Raw genomic sequence first — 14943 nt, 5'->3', positions numbered from 1 at the left:
AACAAAAACCTTTGTTTTTTGTACGCAGGAATAAGATAGCAGAATTGTGATCACAGATTTGAAAATAACTTTTCGAGAGCTTTCAAGAGATCTTGGTTTGACTTCATTACAGGGCCCTGGAACACAGTGACCTCATGGGAATTGTTCCACACAGTTACAACGAGGTTGAACTAGCTTTGGGGAGATCTTGGTTTGACTTCGTACAGGGCCCCTAGAACATGATGACCTCATGGGAATCATTTTGCATAGTTACAACCAAGTCAACCTATTCTCTATTGCTTTTCCAAAAATCAGTTTTGGGGTTTTTTGGGGTTTTCCAATTTATTTGGAGATCCCTAGTCAAATTCACAGTTATAGATCCCAATCCACGCTTTTCGGAGCTAAAATACAACTTCCACTATGCATTTCAAGATGATTCTTTTGTATCTTATTTTCCTTCATAATTTTAGCGTAGATTTGTATCTTAATTGGGCTGGTTGTGTACACCATAGTTTAAAAACTCAATATCGGCAATATCTTGGCCACCCCAAATTTTTTGAAAAACTTGGAATTGGCAAAAACTCAGTGAAAAATTCAGCAATAAATCAGCACTTTATTGAACATTTGAAAATATACAATTTATTAAAATATTCTTAACACACATATATACACCAAATTTGTAGGACATATAATAATTTGACATATCCACCATACATTAATCAATATTTTAAGTTAAATAGTATTCAATGATTCATTATTTTAAGAACATTTCATCCTATATTTATTAATCTAAATTTTGAATAAATACAATTTATAAAATTTATAATTAGTAATTTATTGTAGTTATACATTAAATTCATTAATTTAATAAAATTCTTATTGAACGTATTAATTTAATAAATATTATTAATAAAAAGTATTAAAATTATACCCTTTACTAAATGTTTAATAATGATTAATATACACTTACAATGTATAAATAAAAATCCTAAAAATAAATACCAAATTAAAGTTGATGGTAAATGAAACATTATGAGCAAATAATATATATTAATAAATAATACATAAAACAACATTATTCTTTTAAATAAAAAATAAAATTGAAACATGCAAATGATAATTATTATATTATTTACTAATTTATATTTTGTTTATTGAAATATATAAATACAATATTACACAAAATTTATAAATTTTACTTTTTAGAATAAAGCCATTAATTAAATAAATAAAAATTTAATGAATAACTAAAATGGTCCATTATCATATTGTTATGGAGGCATTTAGACAAGTTGGGTGATTTGTTTGTTGTAATCCAAAGTCAATGCTCTAATAATTAAATCAAAGTGTGGCGTCTCTATCCATGGGGTGATTTAGTTATTTCATGGCCTACTATAAGCCTAAGCTGATATATTAATATAAGGTGAGCAGCTAAGTCAAATAATTTAATAGCAATGTTTAGACTATAGTGGGTCAGCAAAGAAAATCGTGGATTTTTTAGGGTTCATTTTCTTTGTTTTATTTTCTAAGCATCGATTCCATTCTCAGCAAATTAGGAGGAAATCATAGTGCAGCAGCATGATTCCGCTATTCATTCCTCCCACATACAGAAAAAACCACATCCAGAGACCTTGCGTTCGTTAACAGTTGAATCTCAATATTTCTTGTTTGTTAATTTAATAATAATGCTTTTCGCCAGTTTATAGTGATAAAAAAACCTAATATGACTGTGTCACCGTTTTTTTGCAGAAATCTTGCGATTTTTAGCAATTTTTTAGCGATTTTTTGGTAAAATAACCCCGCACATTTTTTAATTTATCGGTGGCAATTTTTACTACGTTAATATTGTTTTAAGTTCTGACGCGCAATATATCGCAATTTTAGCGAAATATCGCAGCTTTTTTGAACTATGGTTTACACTTTACATCTAGATCAACATTATTTAATCAATTAGTTCAATTTCGCATACACATTATCACACACGGGCCAAAGAGTATATTTCCTTATATTTCATTCCCTTTTACAATTCAAATTTAGTATTGGCATACCTTTCCTTTAGGCTTTACTAATCTTATTTGGGTTATAAAGGATTATCATATTTGGGGATTGTCTCTTTCCCTTCACATATCTTTTGAATGGCTTAAAAAGTGGAGGTCTACATCCTATTAAGGCATCTTCCTTTTCCCCCTAAACATTTTGGTGAACCTGACTTGTGCCCCTTTATTTGTGGAGTTAGATTGTTTGTTTTCCTTCTCTGGATGAACCTTTTCCTTCCTTTTGGATTTTAGAGTTAGATTTAGCTATCTTTTGTGTATGGTTAGATCTCTCTTTTTATGCTCTTTGTTACGTTTGTGTGATTAGCTCTCATTAGTGTGTTCTTTTGTGATCTCCACTTTTATGAGCTTGATTACACTAAGTCCAACCTATAGCATTCCCATTAGGAGAAGCCGTAAACTCATGGGCTCCTTTGATCCTCCTTTCTCCCTAGGACTCATGATGACACTAATATATTGTCTCAAGATCTTAGTCCTATCATGGAGCATAGCTCTTCTCACTCATCCTATGATGAAGATGAAGCCTTAAGAATTCCTACTTCGCAAGTTGATAAGCTTTCTCATGAATTTAATAAAATTGGAAACTTGGCTTGTACAAGAACATCAAAATCCCAATAGTGTATTGAAGCTATTAAGAAGCTTGTTAACAATTATGATAATAACATTTATATCTTACGTGGTATATCTCACCTTATTAATACTCATGCTAAGTCTTTGATGTAATGTGCTCAAGAGTTAGGATACCCTCCTCCTTCCACAATCGTTGAACCTTCTATTCCAATTTCCACCACTCTTTTTAGCATTCCTACATATGCCCCACCTCTTATGACAACTTCTACACAAGTGTCCACTCCATTAAGTGTTGGTCTTCCTAACCTTTCACTTCTCGTGAGTGGTCTTACTTCCAAACCTTCTTCTCTACCTTCATATAATGTGGTTCCTTTTACATATTACAATCTTTTACCTGTACCTTCTAATCCCCTGCCGACATCTTTGCATTTTCCTTCTACTTCTTATAATTTTCCTAGCACATCTAATATATCTATGCCTACTATCGCGTCTTTTGATCCTACCACTAGTAGCTTGGTTCAAACCGTCACTACAACAAGAAGTGGCTCAATTCACTCAATCTAACTATAGCATTCCTACATGTGACATTGTCAAGACTCAATCCCCTTTCCTTATATATCCTTCATATTGTTATACCACAACATGTTGTGATACCTTGTCTTGAAACTTATAATGGTAAGGGAGATCCTTTGATTCATGTTAAAACTTTTCAAACTATATGTAGTGATTTTGCTCACGACAATAGGCTTATGGTTAAGTTGTTTCCTCACACTTTAGGGATAAAGCCTTGCAATGGTATTGCTCTCTACCTCCTTATTCTATTGATTCTTTTCAAACTCTTGCTAATGCTTTCATTCAACAATTTTAGGAAATATTGGTTCGCAAGTTTCTTCAACTGATTTGATGCATTGTAAACAAACTGCTGAAGAGAAAGTTATGGATTTTATTGGTAGATTTAAAAAATTGCATGCTTGGATATCTTATCCTGTACCTAATCATCATATTCAACGTTTTTTTATTTCTAATTTACAGAAAGACATTAGAGATAAGATTCTCCTTACTAAGTATACCTCATTTTCTCATCTTTGTGTGGTGCTTCACCATTACCAACTACAAGTGAGTCAACTCAAGAGCTCTACTTTGATGGCTTCTGTTTCTAGTGATAAGAGTGATGTTGCCGAACATTCAAGCAAGTTTTCTAAACCTAACAATTTCATCAAAACCAAGTCAACCAACACAGTTGTTGATTAAGTAGTTACTACATCTAAAGGTACAACTACTTTTTCCTTAGTGTATCATCCTAATCGTAAGTACACTCAATTATCTTAATCTTTACCTGAAGTGATGACTAAATTGACTCATGCTGAAATTCTTAAACTTCCTCCTATCCATCCTATTGACACTAGCAAACCAATACCTAAGTCATTTGATTCAAATCTTTTTTGTCAATACCATCATCAACCTAGTAATGATCCTCAAAGATGTTATGCTTTGAAGAATCGTACTTAGAACCTTATTGATTCTAATGCTATATCTATTCATGCTCAAGTTAATAGTACAAATAAATCTGTTGCACCTCCTAATCAAACTTTACAAATTTATACTAATCCTTTGCCTTCACATTCAACAAATGTCATTAATCAACCTCCTTCGTTTGAGATTAGTTATGATGATAATATTGAAGAAGCTAATCATGTGGTTGAACCATGTTGAGTGTCAATCTCAACCTTCGATTTGTCTCCACCTTAACCTAAACAGACACCTCCTATCACTTTTTGTCATTCTAATGTGTTTAAGGCACCTAATGGTCCTCTTTACAATATTGCTAAAGTTGCTCATATTCCTTCTCGTGGTGTTTTGATTGATCCTTCTTTCGTAGTAAATGTGATTACGAAAGAGAATCATTTTAACAAACGACTACATAAAGATACCTATGATACAACTTGTGTATGGATTAAAACTTGTAATGGTTTTCTTTATCGTCCTCAAGGTTATGTCACTCTTGTAGAAAAGGTTGTTTATACTACCTTTGTTGTTATTCCTAGTTCTAATCAATTTCAAGTTAAGCTTGGTATCCCATGGCTTTCTTCCACGCAAGTTGTAGCTTCTCCTATTCATAAGAGCATTAAATTTCCCCATAATGGATAAATTGTCACCATTAATCATTCCCTTTATAAGCCTTCACGTCTTTGAGATTGTGCTGAGATCGATTTCAATTGGTCGTCTCTTCCTGAAAAAACACTTGCTCGTCTTGATCATCTTTGTTAATGCAAGAGCATCTTGGATTTGCTCGGTGGCTACTCTGGAGTTCATGGGAGGAGGCTCGGTGGCTACTTTGGAGTTCATGGGAGGAGACTTAGTAGTTTCTTTGGAGGGTGCTTGGACTGGTACTTGGTTGAGGAAGAGGTGCTTAGTAGAGGTTACTTGGTCATCTCTTGGCAGTTCTTGGTTGAGAACTCAGGGGATGGATGGACTTGACGACCCTGGAGGTGCTTGGTTGTCGAAGGAGCTCAGCATAGCTTGGGGGCACTCAGTCGTTGAAGGCACTTGGCATTTCTTGCAGGAACTCAGCACACACTGGGAGCTCGGTGAAGCTTGGCTGCAATGTTCCCCAAGTTGCTCTATTAGTGAAGGGGCTCGGTCAATGAAGGCGTTCGGCAATGCTTGGGGCACTCGGCGTATATTGTGGCTCGGTTTACACTGGGAACTTGGTAGTAGTGTTGCCCGAGGTGGCTCGGTCAATGAAGGGAGCTCGGTTATGCTTAGTGAGTTGCTAATGCTCAGTGGTGATTTCTGACACTCGGTTTGGTCTTGGTTCTGTGTTAACCGAGTTGTCTATGATCAGCTGACTTACGCATTTAATTTGGGTTATATGTATTTAATTTTTGTTGTGAGCCGACTTGTGACTTATGCATATATTTAATGTAAGGTTTTATTTTAATTTGTAATTGGCTAGGTCGACCTGTGGCTTGGTTGGGTATAAGTAGGGGGTCTTGTGGATTCTTTGGTCATTATTTAATCATCTAGCTTGGAGAAGAGGATGTAGTAGAAGAGCAAATTTTGAGAAGGGCTAGTAGCTGAGGCTTGGGAAACAAGGAGATTGCTTGGTGGGCTTGCAAGCACAAGTTGAGATCTTCCTTGGGGGTTTCTACCAGAGCGTGGATCTGGACTAGCTAGTGTTGGAATTGGATCTTGAGGGATCTTGCAGAACTATTTTTGTAATTGCTATTGTATTTGGCCAAAACTCGGAAGGCCTTACAACCGAGCACATTGCATGTAAATAGTTATTTTTATGAATAAAGAGTTGCATTTGGTATCAGATTGTGTATCTTGTGTTGTGTTTCTGCTGTGTGGTTATTTGCAGGGATCCAGAGTACCTCCAATAGGGGTACCCTCAGATTCTCGCTGCATCAGATGGTATCAGAGCACAGTTGTTCCCGTGTGTAGACGGAGTGCCGAAGTTGAGGCAGTTTTGCACCAAGACCTTGGGTTGAGAGAAGTTGATTTGAGAAGATCTTGATTTGGTGGTGGATTGTTCTTTCTGGTGTCCTAGATCTCTTGGTTGTGAGGTGGCAGATCTTGGTTCTAACTTGCAATTGCAAAGGACTTGCAGATGGATCGATGAATGCAGAGATGGAACGTTGATCTTGTTGGGGAAGATTGATCTGTTGGTGATTTGATCGCAGAGGGTTTACGAAGATCTTGGAAGATGTATCCGAGAAGATTGGACCCTAGGATGATTGTGAATCTCCATGATGTGGTGGAGAAGAGGCTTTCTAAGGTGTCTACTTGGCTTGAAGTTAGTTTGGCTGATCGAGTTAAGGACGGAATGAGGAGGGCATTCTGTAGGTGTTTGTGGAGTTGGAGTCTACCAATCTAGAAGAGAATTGTCTAGCCGATTAGAAGACTTGTTTGAGAGAAAAGATGGCATAGCAAGGTCAAGGTGGAAGAGGTTGGTTTTGTTAATCAGTTTGTAGAGTCTGATACAAAACTACAGAGCAAGTTGAGGTTGTTGCTGAGGATATTCCTAACCTTGCTGATGTTGGGATGGAGATTGGTTTCATGATTAGTCGGTTGAATCTGACATGAAGATTACAAAGCACTCGGTTGTGGATGACCAAGTTATTGTGGGTGATGAGTTATGTGTTGCAAAGCATCTTGTTGTGCACAATAAGATTGTTGATGTTGAGAGTTTGGCATATGTTGCTGAGGGGTTACATATTGCGGCTGATGTGGAGCTTATTGCTGCTAGTGTGGATTCACTAGTTGCTGATGTGGATTTGTTGATGAAGCATTATGTTCAATTTGTTCTTGGGAGTGAGCATGCTGATTGGATGGTTGAGATTCTGGTGTTTGATAGATGGATGCAGATATGGATAACGTGCAGATTGGTTTTCTTGTCCCTTTTGCAGTGTAAGTCTTTGGTGAAGATGAAGACGGTTGTTGATCTTTCTTTGGGCACCAAAGTGTGGGGCACACTTTTCTATTTACCTAAGGAGAATGATTCAGGAGCATCTTGGCTTTGCTCAATGGCTACTTTGGAGTTTATGGGAGGAGACTCGGTAGTTGCTTTGGAGGGTGCTTGGACTGGTACTCGGTTGAAGAAGAGGTGCTTGGTAGAAGTTACTCAATCATCTCTTGGCAATTCTTCGTTGAGAACTCGGTGGGGCGATCCTAGAGGTGCTCAGTTGTCGAAGGAGCTCGACATAGCTTGGGGTCACTCGGTTGTTGAAGGCACTCGATGTTGCTTGCAGGAACTCGGCACACACTGAGAGCTCGATGAAGCTTGGATGCAGTGTTGCCCGAGTTGCTCAGTCAATGAAGAGACTCAGTTAATGAAGGCATTTGGCAATGCTTGGGGCACTCGCCATATATTGTGGCTTAGTTTACACTAGGAACTCGGAAGTAGTGTTGCCAGAGTTGGCTCAGTCAATGAAGGGAGCTTGATTATCCCTGGTGAGTTGCTAATGCTCGGTGGTGATTTTTGAAACTCGGTTTGGTCTTGGTTCTGTGTTAACCGAGTTGTTTGTGGTCAGTCGACTTATGCATTTAATTTGGGTTATATGTATTTAATTTTTGTTGCGAGTCAACTTGTGGCTTATGCATATATTTAATGTAAGGGTTTACTTTAATTTGTAATGGGCTAGGCCAACCTGTTGCTTAGTTGGGTATAAGTAGGGGGTCTTGTGGAGTCTTTGGTTATTATTTAATCATCCAGCGTGGAGAAGAGGATGTGGCAGAAGAGAGAATTTTGAGAAGGGCTAGTAGTTAAGAATTGGGAAACAAGGAGACTACTTGGTGGGCTTGTGAGCACAAGTTGAGATCTTTCTTGGGGGTTTGTACCAGAGCGTGGATCTGGACTAACTAATGTTGGGATTGGATCTTGAGGGATCTTACAGAACTGTTTTTGTAATTGCTATTATATTTGGCCAAGACCTGGAAGGCCTTCTAGTCGGGCACATTGCATGTCAATAGTTATTTTTATGAATAAAGAGTTGCATTCGGTATCAGATTGCATATCTTGTGTTGTGTTTCCGTTGTGTGGTCATTTGCAGGGATCCAGATTACCTCCAATAGGGGTACCCTCGGATTCTCGCTGCATCATTTATCAAAACTATCAACGTTATAAGTTAGACAAGATTCTTGAGCTTAGCCTTCCCAAGGGTCATCCTCCTTGATGTATCTTGCCCACTATCTATCCCTTCCACTTCTGAACCTATTGTACCTTCTCCGTCTATTCCTTCAGCTACTATACCTACCCCTGTGGTCATTCCTTCTTCAAAACCTATGGTAGTTGATCCTAATGCTTCTAGTTTGTCTCACTAAACCATTCATACCCAACATGCCCATCAACATCGCAAGAACTGTCATGCTAAAGCTGAGGCTAAAGCTCGTTCTCTTGCTTCTCAACCCATGTCTTCATCTCAACCTTTGCCTTCTTTTGATCAAACCATGCATGAGTCTTTGGAGGAAGCTAATCAAGGTAGCAGTATGCGAATGGATAAACATCATGATTTTGGACGTATTTTAGATTCTATTAACTTTGATATGGAAGATACTCTTGATGATGAACATGTTAGTAGTGATGAAGAATTAACTATTATGGATTATGATTTCCCTAACATGCTTTCTAGGTAGCTTACAATAACTTCTAGTGATGAGCATAGTGGCTCCCATCAAAGTCATCGCTTGGATCTGGCTGTGATTCCTACTGTGTTGATGTTGTTCCTCTCGTGAGTCATCATCCTTCCCCTAGCATTTCAGACTGAGGTGGGGGGGGGGGGGGGAGGCACGTGGAATGCCTGAAATGAACTTCATTTAGCATGATAGTCTTTGTGATCTTGTGTTGTGTTTTCCCCCGTATTGTACTTTTTGTTATATGTTTGTTTAGATTTCTTTAGAAGATCCTTGTTTCCCCTATAGTGCAAGAGGATAAACTAGTTGCACCTATCATATATATTCTTTTATATGTATCTCTCTTCTTCTATATTTCGCTACATGTTATGTTGTCCCCGCACTATTGTTCATACTAGTGATCTTGCTTAGTCTTCTTGGTTGCTTATGATATGGTAGAACCGATTCTTTTTGGTATCCATATTATTGGCCCAAAAAGACACTTCTTTGTAGATCTTACGTATCTTTTTCTCCATTGTGTTGTAGCTCTACTTCCTACATATTATCATATGATCATATTGATTGTAAAGTTAGTAGATCCCTTTGTGTTCTCTCTTTTTATGTGTTCATTTCCCTTGATATGTTCCTCTTCTTGGGGGCATCTCATAGTGGAAATGTTCTTAGTGGATGCATGTATGCTTCTGTTAATGCCATTGCTCCTATTAAGGTGTTTGCAATCACTTTAATGTGGGGGTATACACTCTGCTCTTATCATGGAGTAGCAAATACGAATTCTCAGTATAGCTTGGAGTACTTTAGCCTTGTATGCTTGGTATGATTTATGGGTTATCTTCAAATCCATTGTTCATCTTTCTTCCTCTCTCTCTTTCCTTTTGTGCATTATTAGTTTCTTGGAACTATTGGCAGTTCCTAGGGGCTTGGTCTCTTTGGATCTCTTTCTAAACTACTAACAGTCTATGTGGCTCGATCCTTGCTTGCAATCCTTCTTTTGACTACAAACAGTCTGGGAAGCTTGATCTTGTTTTCAATCCCTTGAGGAGTCACACATCCTTATGCCTAGGTTGTTTTTCGATTCTTCTTTTTGGGACATAAATTTCCCTTGAAGTTGGATCCTTTGATGGGTTAACAAGCATGCCACACACACTTGCTAAACTGTTCAATTTATCCTCAATGGGTTGATTAGCATGGCTCACACTTGCTAGACCATTCAATGCCATCTCCTTTTGAGACCTTCCCTGGTTTCTCTTTTCTTTTGTTTTCTTGTGTGGTTCACAATAAGGCACCCAAACCTTATTGGGTGAGTAACTACACCCTTTTGTAGTGCTATCTCTCTTACTATGATTTTGGATAAGATAAAGGCTCGAGTCTCTTGGGGGCTTGATGATTTCTTTATCTCCTAAGTCATAAGATTTGCTATTTGTCTTTGATCTACTTTACCATGAGTTTGAGGCAACTCATTCTCCCGCTAAAGTGGGGGCTAAATGTACTTTCTTAAAATGGGCGCACTTGTCTTTTAAGACCTTTTAACACCCGTCTCATACTGAGCTCTTGGACCATGGATGGATCTGTGCTCAATGCTTACTTTCCCCTATTTTCTTCCACTTTCTTCTCGAATCTTTTTGTGTTTGTCCTAAGTTTTCTATGGCTCACCTTCTCCCTCCTTTGGGAACAAGCCGACCCAAGCCGACCTAGTCTAGGGAGGTCAACCCAGGTCAGCCTCTTCCCCAAGGATTGTGGAGCTTGGAGCTCGGAGCCCGAAAAGCCTCGGGGTTTTAATTTGTTAACTCCCAATCTCCAGTTGGCTTATATTGTTTTCCCACTCGAAAATTAGTATATAAGGAGACTTGGAGGCTTTATTTGACACCATACTCTAATCTAACACTTCCATGAGAGCTTCACTTATACTTTGCATTCAAGGAGTTCAAGCATTTGAGCATTTCAAGAATTCAGGCAAGGGATATTTCACAAAGGATTCTATGTGAGCATTTCCTCTTCATTACAAAGCCCCTGAAACACGATGACCTCATGGGACTCGTTCCGCACAATTACAATCAGAGCGACCTATTCTCTGCTACTTTTTCGGAAAATCAATTTTTGGGTTTTTTATTCTGTTTGGAGATCCCCAGTGGGATTTGCAGTTACAGATCCCAATCTGCACTTTTCGAAGCTAAAATACAACTTCCACTACGCATTTCAAGGTGAGTCTTTCATATCTTATTTTCCCTCATAATATTAGCTTAGATCTATATCTTAATTGGGTTGGTTGTATACACTTTACATCTAGATCTATATTATTTGATCAATTCGTTCAATTTTGCATACATATTACCACACATAGGCCAAAGAGTATATTTCCTTATATTGCATTCCCTTTTAGAATTCAAATTTAGTATCGACATAACTTTCATTTAGGCTTTGCTAATCTTATTTGGGTTATAAAGGCGAAGCATAGTTGGGATTATCTCTTTCCCTTCACATATCTTTTGAATGGCTTAATGGCGAAAAGTGGTCTACATCCTATTAAATCATCTTCGTTTTCCCCTAAACATCTGCAACTAGGACAACACAACAAAATGGTGATGTGGAGAGAATGAACATAACATTTCCGAAGGCAGCAAGGACTATGATCAAGGAAGCAAATCTACCAGAAGTTTACTAAGAGGAAGTTGTGCACACTGTCATATATGTTGAACAGAGTTTTGTACCGAGAAAGATACTATAAGACTTTATATGAAGTTCGGCATGGCAGGACACCCACTATGAAATGTTTCAAAATATTTGGGAGTAAGCATTATATACGTAGAGATGAAGACAATTAAAGAAAATTTGATAGTGGATCAAATAAGGGAATATTTCTAGGATACTCTAGTAGAAGCAAAGTGTATCGGTGTTATAACAAAATGCTAAATAAAGTTGTGGAAAGTACAAATGTAAGAGTCAAAAAAAACTTTCAAAATAAACCAGAGAAGATAATTGATTATGAATCCAACACTAAGGAGAAGAAAGAAAATGGCAAATAGGAAGAAGAAGAATCAAGACCAATACCTTCTTCTACTCATAAAACTCCAAGGTATGTACAGAGATATCTTTCTGAGAATCAAATCATTAGTGATAAGAACAAGGGTGTTGTTAACAAAAGTAAGGCAACAAAAGAATAAGCTTTATATTGTCTGCTTCCAAAAGTTGAACCTAAATCTATGACAAAAGCTTGTAATGATCAGAGTTGGATCAAGGCAATGAAAAAGGAGCTAAAGTAGATTGAGAAGAATCAACCCTAAAGGGCTTGTTCCCAGATTGGCGAGAAAGAATGTGATTGGAACCAATAGATTTTTAGGAACAAATAGGATGAGAATGGTAAAGTTGTAAGAAACAAAGATAGACTTGTATGTAAGGGTTACTCTCAGATTGAAGGAATTGACTTTGATGAGATAGTTGCACCATTGCTCAAATAGAGGCCACTAGAATGTTCTTGGCATTTGCATCTTTCACGGCAGCTTTCAATAAATTCAAGGTTTATTAGATGGATATCAAGTTAGTATTCATGAGTGGTGAACTAAAGGAAGAAGTTTACATTGAAAAACCAAAAGGGCTTAGTTCATAAACAAATCCAGATGCACTTTGCAGATTGAAAACGGCACTTTGTGGATTGAAACAAGCACCTAGGGCCTAATATGGTAAGTTGGATGAATATTTGATCAGTCAAGGATTTTGGAAAGGTTGGGCAGACAATAATATGTACTTCAAAGTAGATACCGACACAATTTTGTATTACGGAAGTAATTGGTAAAATACTTGCCTATTATTAACAGAGACCAGATGGTCAATTTATACAAAAGAATGAGACGATGTTTCCTTAGGAAATGATCGTAAAGAATAGAAACATTCTATTCTAGAGAAAGCAAACTAAAGCTAATTAGATATTTACAATAGATAACCATTAACTAGTAATAGACGACTTATCTATTATTGTAGTACCCTCCCTTAATGGTTAATCTATCCACAACACCAAGCTGTCCTTTGAAGTCGACAAACTTATCAGGACCAAGAGACTTGGTGAGAATGTCTGCAGTCTGATCTGTAGTAGGAACATACTGCAAATCTATAGTCCCGTCTTCAACCAGCTGTTGTATGTAATGACAGTGAATATCCACATGCTTGGTTCGTTCATGGAAGACTGGATTTCGTGCTAACTTGATAGCGCCTTCATGATCAACAAACAAAGTAGTTGGTCCTGCTGGTGACATCTGCATATCCCCAAGCATCTGACGAAGTCAAACAGCTTCACATTCTGCCTTAATAGTCCCTCTATATTCAGCCTCTATAGAAGAGAGAGAAACTGCTTGCTGCTTCTTACTGGTCCATGTGACTGCACCGGATCCCAAACTAAACACATATCCAAATGTTGAATTTTTATCATCAATAGAGCCTACCCAATTTGAATCTGTGAACCCATTGAGTTTAGGATTAGAATTTCGAGAGTACAAAAGTCCATAATCTGAAGTGCCCTTCACATAACGAAGCACGCGCTTTGCTGCCATCCAATGATTAGCGTTAGGAGCTGCCATAAAGTTTGAAATATAGCTCACTGCGAAGCTAATATCAGGCCTAATAGCAGAGAGGTAGATGAGGCTGCCTAGTAGTTGCATGTATGCAGTATCATCAACGGAAGGAGAATCAAACTTTGTTGATAACTTGAGACCTTTCTCCATAGATGTAGATGCAGGGTTGCAATCTTGCATACGGAATTTGTCTAACAGGGCCCTAGCGTATTTGGATTGAGAGATGAATATACCAGAAGACTGTTGCCAAACTTCAACACCTAGGCAATAATGCATGAGCCCAAGGTTAGTCATATCAAAAGACTGGCATAAATTATGTTTGATTCCCTAAATCAAAGATGTTGAACTGCCAGTGAGGATCAGATCATCCACATAAATAACCAGAAGGATGATGTCACTGTCAGTAGTCTTGATGTACAGATTTGAGTCTGAAGAACTCCTCTTGAAGCCTTGATCACTGAGGTGCTTATCAATTTTTATGTACCATGTTCGAGGGGCCTATTTCAAGCCATAGAGAGCTTTTACCAATCTGAGAACCTGATGGTCTTTACCAGCAACCTTGAAACCAGGGGGTTGCATCATGTAGACCTCTTCATGGAGATCACCATTCAGGAAAGCACTCTTGACATCCATCTAATGGGCCTTCCAGCCAAACTGTGCTGTCATGGCTAGGACTAATCTGATGGTGCTAATCTTTGAGTAGGAGCAAAGGTCTCCTCATAATCATGCACTGACGCTGAGAAAATCCCTTTGCCACTAAAAGAGCTTTATACTTATCCAAAGTACCCTCTGATCTGTATTTGATTTTGTAGACCCATTTACAGCCAATGGGTTTCTTCCCTGGTGGAAGATCAGAAAGGACCCAAGTGTTGTTCTTCAACAAGCTCTAGTGTCCAGATGTCATGGCCTATTCCCACTCTGGAATTCCTTTAGCCTCGAAATATGTTTGAGGTTCAAACACACTATGAATGTTGGCCATGAGAGCAAAGTTAACAGAACCTATAGTTTTGCTCTTTTGAGCCGAGCAATTCTCCTATCGATTAGCTCATCATCATGAAGATCAACAAGTGTCTTCGCCCACCACTTAGGCAGGATAGGAGAATGACCAACATTAGTACTAGGAGATGCTTGATCAATAGGATCTTCATCAGAAGAACCTGGATCAAACTCAAGTGAAGCGTCTACAAAGCGAGGTGATCCTGCAGGAGAAGCCGGAGGTGTCTGTATAGGTATCACTAGAATAATTGGAGCTACAGGAGATATTGGAGCCCTCCCATTAGGTGGACCTAATGGAAGCCGAACTCCCAAATCATGAGCTTGCATAGGCTAGTCTGCTGGATCAAGAACAGGAGGAACAAGCATGAAAGGTCCTCACTGCTCATCAAAGACTACATCACAACTGTAGATGAGACGAGATGTCTCAACATCAATTAGGTGGTAGGCTTTGTGAAGACTGCTATATCCAACAAGCATGAGTTTTTGACTCTTGGCATCCAACTTGGTGTGTGACACGTCAGGGATCCAAACATAAGCAAGGGAGCCAAAAACCTTCAGGTGACTGATTCTGGGCTTGCAACCTGACCAGGCCTCTTTCAGAGTTTTACCTTTGACCGCTACTATGGGTGACCAGTTCAACAGATAAACTA

The 14943-nt window shown here is 38.2% G+C and overlaps 1 protein-coding gene across 1 annotated transcript in view; it reads right to left on the bottom strand.

The window, feature by feature from the left end:
* LOC149543807 (uncharacterized) overlaps positions 1-14943 on the bottom strand; it is a 66171-nt gene that overhangs the window by 33494 nt on the left and 17734 nt on the right. The gene's annotated exons all lie outside the window — the stretch shown is intronic.

The sequence above is a fragment of the Cupressus sempervirens genome, chromosome 8, assembly GCF_028749045.1.
Source record: "Cupressus sempervirens isolate cs-2001-9-10 chromosome 8, ASM2874904v1, whole genome shotgun sequence".
Taxonomy (NCBI): Eukaryota; Viridiplantae; Streptophyta; class Pinopsida; order Cupressales; family Cupressaceae; genus Cupressus; species Cupressus sempervirens.
The sequence above is the reverse complement of the archived record's forward strand: the minus strand, read 5'-3'. Positions and strand labels throughout refer to the sequence as shown.